General features: G+C 43.9%; 2 long non-coding RNA genes across 2 annotated transcripts; both read left to right on the plus strand.

Moving 5' to 3' along the window:
• The first annotated feature begins 192 nt into the window (after nucleotides 1-192).
• Nucleotides 193-4522, plus strand: LOC144216083 (uncharacterized). Its single transcript, XR_013330558.1, has 3 exons — nucleotides 193-225; nucleotides 3998-4136; nucleotides 4411-4522. It is a non-coding gene; the product is annotated as an uncharacterized LOC144216083 (long non-coding RNA).
• A 1522-nt stretch (nucleotides 4523-6044) lies between these two features.
• On the plus strand, nucleotides 6045-12072 carry LOC144216082 (uncharacterized). Its single transcript, XR_013330557.1, has 3 exons — nucleotides 6045-6102; nucleotides 6880-6963; nucleotides 12010-12072. It is a non-coding gene; the product is annotated as an uncharacterized LOC144216082 (long non-coding RNA).
• The last annotated feature ends 1152 nt before the right edge of the window (nucleotides 12073-13224 follow it).

Here is a 13224-nt window from a genome sequence, read left to right on the forward strand (position 1 = left end):
CGGCCGGAGCAGGAGGGGGGCTCAGCGCCGGCTCCACCAACCAGAGGCCTCTCAGCGAGCCGCTTCGCCAGGATTGGCGAGCGCCTCGGCCAATGGGGGAGCGGGAGGAGCGCGGAGCGTCGGCGCCGAGGGGCGGGGCATTGCGGAGGAGGTGGCTCTCACGATCCGTCCTCCGCCCCCGGCTCCGGAGGAGGCAGTGGCCGGAGTCGGTGCCCCCGAGGAGAGGTGAGGTTGCTTCGGGCCGAGTTTACCCTCAGGGGCCCTCCGTCACCTCTGCCCCCAGGTACCCACTGCATCCCTTTGAGTTCCCACCCGTGCCCTAACCTTCCTGGGTGTGAGAGCCCCGCGAACGCGTCCATCTACCTGAAGGTAGTCAGACGTCCTACAGGGTTAAGTTCAGGCAACCTTGAGAAGATTCGAGCCTTTGTCATCTGTTGGTTTGATGCCCTTCTCCAATCCGTGACCATTCTGCCAGTCCGCCTCCCCTTCCACAGAGTCTTTCTATCCACCCCATCTCCGGCCTCCCTCCACCCCAGATGAGAGAAAATCCACGGCGCCTGTTAAACATCTGGTAACCCTGAAACTGAGCCCGTGCAGTGAGACACAGCCAGGGGGTACTTGATGAGTCGGTTGTGACCTCAAGAATGGAAGAGGAAAGGGAGAGAAGAAAAAGAAGCCAAATATGGTCTCGTGCCCCCAGGCCCTGAAGAAAAGGGGTTTAAAACCTTTAGAGACGTCCTCTGTATTTTAGTTGCATGCCTGTATTCTTTCATCACTAAAACTAAGAGAACCCTAAGAAAAAAGTTGCAACAGCATTGGCGAAATTAGCAACACCAGAAATGGGTAAGAAAAATCACCGGACCCTCTTCAGGTGAAATCCATTAACCTACCAAAGGAAGGGTTGCAAAAGCTCTATTTTAAGATAACATATACTTAGGGGCGCCTGGGGGGGCTCCGTCGGTTAAGCGTCCGACTTCGGCTCAGGTCATGATCTCACGGTTGGTAGATTCGAGCCCCGCGTCGGGCCCTGTGCTGACCTCGGATTCTGTGTCTCCCCCTCTCTCTAACCCTCCCCTGCTCACACTGTCTCTCTCTCTCTCTCTCTCAGAAATAAATAAAACATTAAAAATAAAATAACGTGTACTTAGTTTCCATTTCACGTCAACATGAAATATACCGGCAATTAATAAAGTAAATAGAATTTTAGTGAATTATTTACAGTGCCCTGTATCTGAAATATTGATACTAGCGTGATAGATTTCCTCTGAATTCAAAGCTGAACTGGTATACAAATTAAAGTGACATCTCTCCATTTTGTCTTCACTTACCGGGGCACTAGCTTTCATGTCTATATTCCGGTCATGGATTTAATACTCAAAAATACAAAGCTGTAGGAGACCCAAAGTGTGTTTTCAGAGTTGACAATCACATTTCCCTTGCTCCTCTCTTATGTGAGAGAGCTCACCTTATTTGAACTGCTGCTACTTTATACCCACTGTTAGCCCTTAATCTTCCTGTCCTGAAATGTTCCGGATTATTTCATAGAGGTCACTCTCATCTCTAATCAGATGGTAAACTCCATGAGGGTAAGGTCCTTATTTCATTCTCTCGTTTCCTCTCCCCATAATGCCCAGTACAGTGCTGAACACGTTGTAAATATAACTCCATCCTTAGCGTTGTGCCCATAATATACAGAAAATTTTTCAAATGTAGTCACTTCTGTGAACCAGTCCTTTAAATAAAAATTGCTTAGAATAGTCTTGTGAGGGAGACAGCGTCTCACACTGCACCACGCCTGGAAAATGTTACCATATCGGGAATGAATTGGTTGCCTCTAACGGAAACTTGACTAAAGTGCTTACCAAATAGGGGGTGCTTCTCATCACGTAACAAGGAGTCAAGAGATGGCCCTGGGCTTCTACAACATCACCAACTTGTCATTGGACCTCAGACTCCTTCTATCCAGTGGCTCTACTGTCCTTGTCAAGTGACCTTGTCTTCGTCTTCACAAGATGAACGCTTCCTTTCTGGGCACATTCTGGGAAATGGTAGAGGTATAGATAAAGGGCAAAAGATCAAAGTGGTGCATGCCGACTGAGTCTTCCTTTCTCAGAGTCCTTCTGGGAAACCCCAACCAGCGCTTTGTGTTTGCTTTTTGTTTCTTATGGGCCAGACCTGTGTCACGCTGACCACCCCTCAGAGGAGGCTGAAATACTAAATATTTGAGGCCAAGGACCTTGTCTGCAACGATGCCCGGATTCTGTTAGTAAAGGAGAAGGGAGATGCGGTTTCTGCCATAGTTGTGGATGTGGAATAAATGAATACGTGATTGGCCCCTCCCCCTACTCATGAGATGACCCACTGGAAAAAAAAAAAAAAGTTGTTCAAATCTCAATAAGAAAACAGTTTAAAAACCAGCAAGGGGAACTTGGGTGGCTCATTCAGTTAAGCTTCTGACTCTTGACTCCAGCTCAGGTCATGATTTCACTGTTCTTGAATCTGAGCTAACAGCACAGAACCTGCTTTGGATTCTCTCTCTCCTCTCTCTTTCTGCACCTCCACTGCTCGCTCGCTCTCTCTCGCTCTCTCTCTCTCTTTCTCTCTCAAATTAAATAAACTTAAAAAATGATCTGAGCAGACATCTCACTGAAGAGACAGCGATATACAAATGGCAAATAAAGACATGCTCAACAGCACGTGGCAGAGAATTGCAAAGTAAAGCAACAATGAAATAGCACAACATACTTTCTAGAATAGCTAACGTTCAAAACAAAACCAATGGCATCAAATTCTGCCAAGGATGTGGAGCAACAGGAACGCTCATTCACTGCTAATGGGAATGCAAAATGGTACCACCGCTTTGGAAAATGGCGTGACAGTTTTTCACAAAGCAAAACATAGTCTTACCATTCAGTCTAGCAATGCACTCCTTGCTTTATCCAGATGAGTTGGAAACTTATGTCCAACACAAAAACTTGCACGCAAATGTGTATTCATCATCGCCAAACACTGGAAGTGACCAAGGCCTTAAGTAGGTGAATGGATGAACAAACTGGGGTCATCCAGACAGTAGGATGTGACTCAGTGATAAAACGAATGAGCAATCAGGCCATGAAAACACAGGGCAGAATCTTAACTGTATATTACAAAGTGAAAGAAGCATATCTAAAAAGGCTACGTTCTGTACTATTCCAACTAGGAGATTCTGGAAAATGCAAAACTATGAAAACTAAAAAGATCAGTGCTGCCAGAGGTTGAGGGAGGGAGGGGTGAATAGACAGAGCACAGAGCATTTTTAAGGCAAGGAAGCTATTCTGTACAATACATAATGGTGAGTACATGTCATTATATACTTGTCAAAATCCACAGAAGGCAAAACCCAAAAGTGAACCTTAAGGTAAACTGTGGACTTTAATTACTAAAAATTCACTAATATTGGTTCATTAATTATAACCGCACGAGGTGTTAATAACAGGAGAAACTGTGTGAGGTATTGTTCATAATAGAGAAACCACGTAAGGGATAGAAGGGTGGGGGTGGGGTGAGTATGATTACTATGTACTATCCCTCAATTATGCTCTAAATCTAAAGCTATACTAAAAACTAAAATCTGTTCATCACTAAAATGGGGAACCATAGTTAATGGTTAATGATGCTAACATAATGAAGTTAACATAGGAAAGAGGAAATAAAAGTTTTTGGAAAAGCCACCTTTGTTTTATTTATGGCCCTCCAGTATACTCACCGTCAAATTCTGATGCCCTTCAACTATTGCTAAATCTTAAAAAGTTTATCACATGTATTTTTTTTTTTTGATTTGGGGGATTCCTCCAATGTTTATGGTGAAAAATTTTCAAATGTAAAGGAAAACTGAAAAAAACGGTACAATGAACTCCTATATACCTTACCCAGATTCACCAAATGTCTCCACACCACCATATTTACGCCTTCATTCTTCATCAATCTCTCTCACTGTGCACATGACTTTTTTTTTCAGCCAACCCCTGGGAGCAAATTGCAGACACTAAGACACTTTAAATACCTCAGCATGTACCTCCAGGAGCAAAACTGTCTGGATTATTCTAGGGCATAAGAAGAGACAAGCAGAGCCTATAAAATGGGATCGTGGAGACCAGGTATGTCTAACTACTCAAAATGCCTTGTTTCCCTTTTGTTTTCTGTAGATAACGGGCCAGCCTGACAAAGAATGTCCTTATCCCCAGGAATGGGTGTCATGCTGAACTAGTGATATCAAATTTGGGAGCCAAGGGGGTTGGTGGAGTAAGGAGACTTCTGATGAGGCAAGGCGAGCGAGCTGTCATTCATGTTTAGTGACATGACGTTCACAAAGCAGGCGGTGCGGCCGGTGCTGGACCCACCAGCGAGCTGAATGCGGACTGTCTCCTGCAGTGACCACGGAACAAGATCTCGAGCACATTCCTGATAAGATCTTCCCGACGACAGTTTTTAAACCTCTTGAAACCTGTCACCTTTGTTCCTCTTGCCCTTCGCCTGGCCAAGCTCTCGGGTAAATTCCCAAATTTCACATGTCGTTTTAGCGTTATCTTTAATCAGATGGCTCGGAGAGGGACAACACGGTGGCTTTTATAAATTAGACGCTTCATAGATTGGATATGTGCTCAGTGATTAGCTTAAGTTCTCTCATCATTCCTGAGTCTTTAGTGAAAAAACACAGTTGTCATTCTTTTTACTTAATAACGTGTCACATTACATAAAAATTACAAACTGTTTTGCATTAGGAAGTGAGTTCAATCTCACTTTGGGGAAGCTCAAAAACAAGAGTGGTTACTAATTAAAAGAATATAATTAGAATATGTTAGAAATCGAACTGTAAAGGCATAATAATTGTCATCATTTTTGACATGCTCATTTGTACTTGTTCTCAGGGTGAGGTGAAATGATGACTATAAATACCTCAGTTCTCAAGAATTAATTTAGCTCCATACGTAAATCTTTATAAACATGCTGTGCTTAGTCTAGCTTTCTTCTGGAGGAGAGTATCTATTTTTATCTTGACACTCGAGTGGAATAAATACACGCGTCTACATACCCACATCTCACACGAATGAAATCTTCCCCAACAGAAAGAGGAACTTTATCTTAACTTGGAAAATAAGCGGATTATCTCATTAGAGCAGGGCAGTCTATTGATGTTAACCTCATTTTTAAGGGAGGAGAAATAGAGGGGCGCCTGGGTGGCTTAGTCGGTTAAGCGTCCGACTTTCACTTAGGTCATGATCTCGCGGTTCGTGGGTTCGAGCCCCGCGTCGGGCTCTGTGCTGACTGCCAGCTCAGAGCCTGGAGCCTGTTTCAGTCTGTGACTCCGTCTCTCTCTGACCCTCCCCTGCTCACACTCTCTCTCTCTCCTAGAAATAAATAAAACATTTTTTAAAATTCTTTAAAAAATAAAAAAAAGGGGAGGAGAAATAGAAGGTGACTCACTACTTGCCATATGGTGCACTTGTTCTCGCTAATGTTTGTAATATCTGTTGCATACATTGTGTGATGCCCACTTTACAGATAAGGCACAGAGGAAGTATTGGGTTTTTTCTTGTTTATTTATTTTTGAGAAAGAGAAAGCAAGAGCAAATGGGGTAGGAACAGAGACAGAGGGGGACAGAAGATTCAAAGCCCAACGCGGGGCTCAAACTCACAAACCGTGAGATCATGACCCGAGCCGAAGTCGGACACTCAAATGACTGAGCCACACAGGCGCCCCAAGAAAGCGTGTTGTTTACCAGAGTTCCTGAAGTGATATGTTCACGGGAAAGCTGCTTTGCCGGTGGACCAGGACAGCCCTGAACATCACTCAGTGAGACAGTGGAACGCTGTGTACACACCATTCTGATACCACAGCGGGGAATTCTCAAGTCTGTCCCCTCCGCTTTCCCCATTGCCACCACTCAAGTTAAGGTCACTGCAGTCACCTTCTGTGCTGGGATAGTATTTCTAACACGTTTCCCGTGGCTTCATTTCCCTTCGGTCTGTCTTTGCATTGTTTCATGTGGTATTTTTCAAATACAGATTGAATTGTATCTCTCCTGTGCTCAGACCCCTTCAGAGGCTCCTACTATCTACGAGGTAAGTCAAATAAGCTCACTAATTCCCAGCTCCAGTTTTCCCAAAGCATCCTGCTCTCTAATACTCTCCTGTGTGCCTGGACGTTTTCTGTCTGAATGCTTTTCCTGCCTTTCTTCACCCGGGAAGCTCACATTTCACACCGCCGTTCAAATGCCCCCCTCTCCGGAGCCTTCATGCCGGTATTCACACACACCCCTGCTCCCCTTCCGCTTCACCTCCCTGTACTACCATCTCTCATGTCCCGCACCAAACAGGGAATTCCCAGAGGGCAGAAACTCTTTTTCATCTTGAATCCCCAGACCCAAACGCATGCTAGGCATATAGCTAATATTTATTGAATGAATTTTCATGATATCATAGGAAAAACTAACATGCAAGCAATCCAAATAGCACTAATAGACAGAGGGCTCTGGTGCATCAGGCTCAGAAATTTCCCCGGGCTTCCATCCCTCACGAAGGTCAGGAAGCCGATGACAACAGCAGCAGGAAGAACGAAAGTGTCCCCATGACTGTTGGCCTGGCAAGCACGATGGCCCGCATATGCTGCCTACTTCCACACTGGCCCGGCCCCACGTGACCCCTGTCAGTTTCTCCTGACCCTCTTCCAAGAGACACACAGTCCTGACCTTGCTGGGGTTGGGGTGGAGGGGAGGGGAGAGGGGAGGAAGCACACCCAGACCTGAAGTTATCTGGCTCCGGAATGGGTTACAGGAACATAAGCACAGACCATAAGTAGACGCCATTCATTGTCTGCTTACCCTGGACCCCAAACTTCAGGAGGAAGACGAGCAGGATGCAAAGAGCATGAGCTCTTGAGCAAAACCACCGAGAATTTCCACTCTGCAGCCACTGTGTACTTCGGTAGGTAACTTACTGTCTCAGAGCCCCTATCCATTTCCCTCGTATGAAATGAACATAAATGGACTTGTACAGTTGCCAGTATTCAGCGAACATTAATTATTCCTCTTCTTCAACCCTCTCCCTCTCCAGATCACACTTGTTGATTGATAAGATCCATTTCCCTCACTACCTGAAGGAAATCTGTTTGATGTCAGTGTTTTATTATTTTTTTAAATTTTTTAATGTTTTATTTATTACTGAGAGAGAGAGATGGCATGAACAGGGGAGGGTCACAGAGAGGGAGACACAGAATATGAAACAGGCTCCAGGCTCTGAGCTGTCAGCACAGAGCCTGACGCGGGGCTCGAACCCACAGACTGCAAGATCATGACCCGAGCCGAAGTCGGACGCTTAATGGACTAAGCCACCTAGGTGCCGCCTTTTTTAATTTTTTTTTAATGTTTTATGTATTTTTGAGAGAGAGAGAGAGAGCACACGAGAGAGAGCATGAGTCATGGAGGGGCAGAGAGAGAGAGGGAGACTCAGAATCCAAAACAGGCTCCAGGCTCTGAGTTATGAGCACAGAGCCCGACATGGGGCTCGAACCCACGAACCGTGAGATCATGACCTGAGCTGAAGTCAGAGGTTTAACCAACTGAGCCACCCAGGTGCCCTGAAGTCAATATTTTACAAACAATGCAGAAGGGTTACCTGAGAATGAGTAAACCAAAGCCTAGGAAGCAAACTAATATTCGCGCTACACATTTACACAAACAGTAAAGAGGTATAGGGTGAACCTATTTCCTGCAGTAAGAATTTATTTTAAACAAACCTGTAGCCTGCTGAGGAGGGCAACAACCCTGTACTGGTCCCATAGGGACCCTCCTCCAATGTGCTCGAGCGCCCCTGTCTGGAACCGCTTCTGCTTTTAGATCCACGTGTACCTTGCCTTCATATTAGTAGAAAACTTGAAGAGCAATTGCTCCAAATTCAGTTATTAAGAATACAGAGTCTTCATTTTATTGCTTCGGTTATTACTGTTCCTAATTCGCTCCTGAAACAAACGTACAACACTCTCTTGCAATGCATGGTCTGCAAAATTACTTGCCGCGGTTGCCCAGGACGCCTTTTATCTCTGTGCTGCGGTTAGGCCGAGTTATATAAGCCCCGCGGGCTTCGACAGGAAGGAACTAACTCCCAGATTGATGCTACCTGAAGAACTTGCCTTCATTATCAGTCATTCCCCTTGACCACCGGGGCCTGGGAGTTTTGCTAGTTAACCATTTCAAACCCGTGTATATGTGGGTTATTTATGCAACAGCTTTTCTTACAAAATTTAAAGATCTTAACAGATTTGAGTGTTTTTTACTTTTTTAAATTTTTTAATGTTTGTTTACTTTTGAGAGAGAGAGAGAGAGAGACAGAGCATGAGCATGAGCAGGGGAGGGGCAGAGAGAGAAGGAGACACAGAACCCAAAGCAGGCTCCAGGCTCCGAGCTGTCAGCACAGAGCCCGACGCAGGGCTTGAACTCACAATGTGGGTGTTTTTTTAAAAGTTTACCTTTCCTTGGAAAAGCCCTGGAAGATGGGATATTTAACAGAAGAGTCCTCTAAGAAACAGAGAAGTTAGGGACTTGCCTGGGGCCCCAGAGGATTTTTATTTTAACAAATCCCGGAAGACTTCCTGATTGTCTTTATTCCCAGTCTGAGTCGTTCCTTGAGGGGAAGGGCTGTGTTTTATTCCTCTTTGTGAGCCCCAGGTCCCTTCCTCGAGCCTTCACTACCCATGTGACGTAATCAGGTTTTCTCGGTTATTGCCTACAGAGGACTAATTGTATTCAGTTAGTGTCCCTGGGGACACAGGTTGCAAGGTGCTCCAGAGGATGCCAAGGCAAGTACAGTAAAGCCTTGGTTTGCCAGGATAATTCGTTCCAGAAGCATGCTTCCAGTGATCCAACACACTTGTCTATCAAAGCAAATTTCCCCATGAGAATTCAGATGATTCGTTCCACAGCTCAAAAATATTCATATAAAAAATGATTCCACTGCTGTAACAGAACACAAAATAATAAAGAAAATTCAAAATATAAACAAAAATCAACAAATTAACCTGCACTTACTGCTGAAAACCTTCATGGTTGCTGTGAGGGAGACGAGAGAAGAGGGTTATTGTGTAGGACGACTTTCACCATCACTAATGGAATCTGCTCTCTGTTGGCCCATTGGAATCTTGTCCTGCACGGGGGCCATTGTATACGCTCGCACAGGTGTTGACTACAGTACAGTATTAAACTCCTGTCATCTACTGTACTTAATGTAACTGGCAATAAGGCAGCAGAGGAAAGGGTCTATATCTTCCTTCAGCCTGACCTAGAAGGAAGCAAAGCCTTCCTAAGCTTACTCTTGTGTGGAAAAGCAAAGGACTGTGCGTAGGTGCTTTGAAGGAACAAAAAATACACTAGTCCCAGTTGTGGGCGCCTTCCAATGTTCTGAAAAATAACTGATTTCTGCCAAACACCACGGCCTGAGACTAAGCATCTGAGCATGGGATGGAGGGGAGGGGGAGAAAGAGAGAGAGAACCATTGGCTCAGCTGTGATCATGTGACATGCAGCGTCACTTACTACTCATATTGCAAGGCATCGCTCGTTTGTCAAGTTAAAATTTATTAGAAATGTTTGCTCATCTTACAGTACACTCACAGAACAAGTTATTCGCAATCCAAGGTTTTACTGTATAATGGTTTTTCCTGCTATCAAGGAGAATCCCTCTAGCCTGGAAGAGAAATTCACAGATGTTTTCAAATGAAAAAAAAAAAAGGCAAGAAAACAATGTAGTAGGTTCTAAGAGAGAAGTAAACTATACAATAAATTCTCCCGGAATACCATGGAGAGAGAAGATATATCCATCCAAGTGGAATCATGGAAGATACCAGCCAAGTTGAACCTTGAAGGGCAGATGTCACTTTGACAAGCAGAGATAGCTGGACAAGGGCACCCCCGGGGTGTGAAATGACATCGGAGAGGCTAGAGAACTGGGAAACGCCGGAGCAAGTTGCAGAGAAGAGATTAGGACGTAACCATGTAGGGCCACTCGTGTCTTGTAAGGAATTCAGACATAGACTGTGAGGAGCCTCTGAAGAGTTTGTCCATTCAGCATGTGTAAGCCCAGAGGTTGGGCCCAGCGCTGTGGACCCCGAATGCAGGGGGAGAGCGGACAGGCCTTGTGAAGATTCCTCTCATCTGGAGGAGACATGAGTTACGAAGTCCTCACAGTAAGTGACAGGCAATGAAGGGCCAAACCGAGAAAGGAGCAAAGAGAACAGAAGGGAAAGAGCAGATGTGGGACGGCTCTCAGGGTACGATCCGTGGGGTGTGGCCATGGGCCAGAAGAGGAGAGGATTCAAATCTCAGACACTATTTCAAGGTTTCAAGCAGCTGCAGGAGGAGCAGGAGGGGTTTATACAGACAGGGTAGACCAGAGAAAGAGCAGGTGTGTAGGAAAACATCCGGAGTTGTATGGTGAATAGCAGGGAAATGTATAGGGTGCTGTAAACATGAAAAGTTAGAAATGTATAAACACAATTTGTGCGGAGGTTTACTCACGTAGAATCTGAAAACCTGAACTATCTCTCTACGCAACTGAATGCAAGGTCAGTGTGTAGCAAACCAAATGATCTGTCATGACAGATATTAATAGAGTGAAACCTTGCTCTGCAGGGGAATCCAAGCGATTTAAGGTAATGTCATTCGCTGACATTGATGCTTGGTTAAATGACTAGATTAAATCTATTTAGAATGTATTAATCCACCCAGACAAAGGCCCATGCCCCTGAAAGCATTTTGGTTGCAATTTTATGTTTTGTCACTCATTTCAGTGTGGAAACATGTCTGAAGCACATTTTACTTGCACTTAATGGAAATGTTCCAAAAAGTATTAAGTCCCAGCCACCAGAGAATTCCCAGTTTAGGAGACAAGATCAAGAGAAGCAAATAGACCATTACAGTTAGCATTCACACTATTCTAGAGGGCTCCATGAGCGCTGGGAGAAGCATCTAAAGTGGAAAGGCAGGAAAGGGAAACTGAGGAAGGCTATGTGAACAGGAGATTCAAACTCCAAAAAATGAGTAGGAACCAGTAAGATAAAGAGCCAGCTCCGGGCAGAGGTGAGACCAAGTACGAAGCAAGAAGGACGCCTGGTGAATTCAAGTATCTTTATTAATTCTGGATAGCTCTGGGAAACTGATGCATATGGTGTGTGTGTGTGTGTGTGTGTGTGTGTGTGTGTGTAGAAGAGCAATGTGGAAAGAGTTTTACAGAAATGAGACTGAGGAGGTAAACTGAGGCAGTTCCCACACGTTGAGTCAATTACTTTATGTATACCCTATGTTATTACAAAGTTGACTTAGGTGCCTCACAGCACATATTCAACAAATCAGGATTAAAAAGTAGTGAGGAAATCAAAGCACAAACATCTGTGGGCTGGACACTTGCGAGAGAATGCTAAAATCATGAATACCAGTTATCCTATTGTATTCAACCCAAAGAATGAAACGTGACTCTCAATAGCTGTTAAATAAAAAGAATTCAGTGGCTCAGAAGAAACAGGAGCACTTGGAATGTACCATGTGCTTCTTGAGTTTTACTGGTAAGAAATTTTGCCAATGGAACATCAAGACCCTACAAGTAACGATTTGGGAAGAACTCTCCTTGAGAGGCACGGAGCCTGAGTAGGAGCGCAGGAGGGTGGCTGCAGGGAGAAGCAAGGCCTCCAGCTTCCCCTCTTTGCAATGTAAGCTTCTTTCCTGCCATTATGAAAATAAATCAAGGTCACACTGGAGCCTGCAGGCCATACACAGCCAGCAGATGTGTTTGTCTGGCTGGGATAGAGTTTTTGTTGTGTTGGCTTTGGCTTTTGTTTTTACTCTCCTCCTGTTATTACAAAAGCATTGTGATCGACATTTGTAAGATTTTGAAAATAGAGACAAACAAAAAGAAAAAACAAACTATAATCCCACTCAAAAATTAGCACCATTAATTAACTCCTGTTTGTATTTTTTAATCTTAGATAGTTGCTTCAATGTTGTTTGTCTTCATTTGGATCTTCTAGGCAGGACAGGCTGTCTCCAGGTACGTGTGCCCTCTGCTCCCCTCTCACTTTATATCTGGCTTAAGTCACATATCTTTGTTTCTTGTCTGGTCCTTGTGATCTCCGGCGTAAAATTCTAAACTATGTGTGATCCCTAAAATGAAAGCACAAAGTATTTAAAATATCAGAGAAAGGAAAGAATAAAAGGGAAGGTAGCGGTTGAAGACAAGAATAGATCTAATAAGTTAAGATCAAATAATGGTATTTTAAAACATCAATTAAATATTTTAAGTGAGTGAATTAATTAAGCCAAAGCCACGTCCAAGACTGAAAGTCAAAACAGTTTAAATAATAAAATGGAGATCGGATAAATATAACTTAGATTTAAAATCTAGAAAAGTAAAAAATCAAAATGCAAAAGTAGAAAGGATAAAAGATTAAGGACAAGGATAGAGAAGGTAAAAATTATTGCAATTAACATGAAAAAAAAATGCATGAAGCTAGAAGTCAATATGGAGATTAGCAAATCAAAAGTAAAAACAAAATTGAAAAGTACTAGAATTGGGGCTCCTGGGTGGCTCAGTAGGTTAAGCATCCAACTCTTGATCTTAGCTCCGGTCTTAATCTCAGCTCAGGCCTTGGTCTCAGGGTCCTGAGTTCAAGCCCCATGTTGGTCTCTGCACTGGGCATGAAGCCTACTTAAACAATTAAAAAGTACTAGAATTGAAAGCAAAAACAATTTTAAAGAAAGTAAATCTAAGCATTCTGCAAATTAGAGAAAGAGAAGGAATATTAAAAATATAAAAAGTACAATGAAAACCACACGAGTCAAAGCCATATTGTACCCAAAAATAATCTAAAGTAGTGGGGAGACTCCAACTTCTCTATTAAAAAGTAAGAGAGTGAGAGAAAACTAGCAGAAAGCCTACAGTAGCAGAAATCTGAACAAAGTCCTGACATTCCTCTGACTCCCACTCCGTCAATCCCATTTTTCACAGGCGTGGAAGGTCTAGGGGGCAAAGGGCAGTATGGCCCTCTGAGCAAGGCCATGCTCATTACCTCCCACACGGTATCTCCTCCTGACAGTCACTACTCTTTTCAGGTGCTATCTGAAATCAGGGGTGGTTTGCCTCTTTAATTCAAACACCTAGGGGGTGCCCAGTTCAATCTCAGAAACCATCCTTCAGTTATTTA

Source organism: Crocuta crocuta, unplaced genomic scaffold, assembly GCF_008692635.1.
Source record: "Crocuta crocuta isolate KB4526 unplaced genomic scaffold, BGI_CrCroc_1.0 scaffold258, whole genome shotgun sequence".
Taxonomy (NCBI): Eukaryota; Metazoa; Chordata; class Mammalia; order Carnivora; family Hyaenidae; genus Crocuta; species Crocuta crocuta.